This window comes from Crocuta crocuta, unplaced genomic scaffold, assembly GCF_008692635.1.
Source record: "Crocuta crocuta isolate KB4526 unplaced genomic scaffold, BGI_CrCroc_1.0 scaffold2175, whole genome shotgun sequence".
NCBI classification, from domain to species: Eukaryota; Metazoa; Chordata; class Mammalia; order Carnivora; family Hyaenidae; genus Crocuta; species Crocuta crocuta.
In genome coordinates this window covers 141627-144335 of record NW_027533082.1, presented here as the reverse complement: position 1 = coordinate 144335, position 2709 = coordinate 141627, and positions in this window count along the sequence as shown.

Sequence of the window (2709 nt, the reverse complement as noted above, 5' to 3'; positions counted from 1 at the left end):
CATCTGAACTACTACGGCAGATCATTATCTGATATTCCTTCCATTCTCCTCTCTCCCCTTTTGAGAGATTTCAGTAAGGTGTGCAAGGATGCACATTGGTTAGTGTTGAGTCTAGGAACTAGCCCAAGTTTTAGAATAAGGACTGTCTCAAAATGTTGCTATATTTTCTCCCGTCTTTGTTCACTGATGAGCCAATAGTTATTTGGGGAAACGTTTCACATGCTCAGCACTGCCTTGTGTGCTCTGAATGTTAAGGGCTAGTTCTCAGAGAAAGTCACAACACTGGTGAAAAATATACTGTCTCTGGGTAGGCCAGGTACCCTTTCACATGAGACCACTTAGTGACAGCTATATTAAAGAGTGAAGTGTCTGGTCAATAGAAGCTAGAAGAAGGCAAAGGCCAGGTTAGCCTGAAATAGAGAAAGTCTCAAGGAGGAAAAGGACCTTCTCACAGAACATGGGAAAGATAGAAAAGAACTATCAGATGGGACTCAGCCTCCCATCCTTACCATTAATCACTCTGACCTGTCTTATGCTGTTTTGTGGGTACAAGCCCACTTGCTCCTCTTTTAGAGGTGCTTAAGTCTATTGATGGCCTGTGATTTCAAAGCAAGCTCTTTTATGACATGAAATCAATAAATCTATGCTCTGAACTTCCCCAATGGCTTTCTCACTTATTTCCAGGTAATAGAATTCAAATATGTTAACCTTTCTTTATAGCACTAAGGCATGTGCAATTAAAATATAGGTGCCTCAGTTGATTGAGCACCTGGCTCTTGATTTCCAATCTGGTCATGATCTCACAGTTTGTGGGATCGAGGCCTGCATCTAGCTCCAAGGGCAGAGCTTGCTTGGGACTTTTCTCTCCTCTCTCTCTCTCTCTAAATAAAATTAATAAACTTAAAAATAATAAAAAATAAAATATAGGTGCCCCATTGAGACTACAAATCCATTCCTAAACATCCACCTTAAGGAAATAATCAATGATGTTCACAAAAATACTGTCATATAACAAAAGTTATAGTAAATATGGGTGGTCAAATTCTCTTTATACTACAATGATACCAATTGATTTTTCTTAGACATGAATAAAGGAAACCTTATGATTTGCATTAAACTGAGCTGTGTGTGCATGTATTACAAATGAACAACTTTGCCAAAGTTTGGCTGATAAGCATAACCTTATTGCTATTACTCCTTTTAGCCAATATGGCTAATTTTCCCCAGTAAAAACTTTCTCCATCTTCATCTAAGTAATAGGATTACCTTCCCCAAAGTTTTAAAGGAACTCTTGATCAATCAATTGGAAACTAACACTCCACAGTCTCCCTTGCAGCCAAATGTCTTTCTGTCCAAATTCTTTGCCATGGAATATGAGATATGAAACACAAAGATGTCAAACTATCACTCTTAACAGATGATATGATACTCTACATGGAAAACCCAAAAGACTCCACCAAAAAAACTTCTAGAGCTGATACATGAATTCAGCAACATAACAGGATATAAAGTCAATATACAGAAATCAATTGCATTTCTATACACCAATAATGAGGCAACAGAAAGAGAGATCAGGGAACAGATACCATTTACAATTGCATCAAAAATGATAAAATATCTAGGAATAAAGCTAACCAAAGTGGTAAAATATCTGTACACTTAAAACTATAGAAAGCTTATGAAAGAAATTGAAGAAGACACAAAGAAATAAAAGAAAAAAAATATTCCCTGTTCATGGATTGGAAGAGCAAACCTTGTTAAAATATCTATACTACCCAAAGCAATCTACACATTCAATGCAATAAAATAACACCAGCATCCTTCACAGAGCTAGAACAATTCTAAAATTTGTATGGAACCACAAAAGATCTTGAATAGCCAAAGTAATGTTGAAAAAGAAAACCAAACCTGGAGACATCACATTCCTAGACTTTTTAAGCTGTATTACAAAGCTGTAATCGACATGACAGTATGGTACAGGAACAAAAACAGACTCAATGGAAACCAACTTGATAATAAACTATTTGTAAAAAAATTTTAAAAAAACAATAAGAAATGATAAAGAAAAAACAGACTCAATGGAGTATAATAGAGAACTCAGAAATGGACCCATAATTGTGGGGTCAACTAACCTTCAACAAAGGGGGAAAGAATATGCAATGGGTGTCCTCTTTGGAGAAGTGTCTGTTTATATCTTCTGCCCATTTCAACAGACACATGAAACGATGCTCAGCATCCCTCCTCATCAGGGAAATGCAAATCTAAACCACACTGAGATACCACCTCCCTCCAGTCAGAGTGGCTAAAATGAGCAAATCAGAGGACTCTAGATGTTGGTGAGGATGTGGAGAAACAGGCACCCTCCAACCATGTTGGTGGGAATGCAGTCCCTCTGGAAAACAGTGTGGAGGTTCCTCAAAAAATTGACAACAGAATTCCCCTATGACCCAGCAATAGCACTTCTGGGAATTTACTCAAGGGATACATTGGAGTGCTGATGCATTGGAGCACATGTACCCCAATGTTCATAGCAGCACTCTCAACAATAGCTGAAACATGGAAAGAGCCTAAGCGTCCATCAACGGACAAATGGATCAAGAAGATGTGGTTTATCTATACAATGGAAATACTACATGGCAATGAGAGAGAATGAAATGTGGCCATTTGTAGCAACATGGATGGACTTGAGGGTGTTATGCTGAGCGAAAT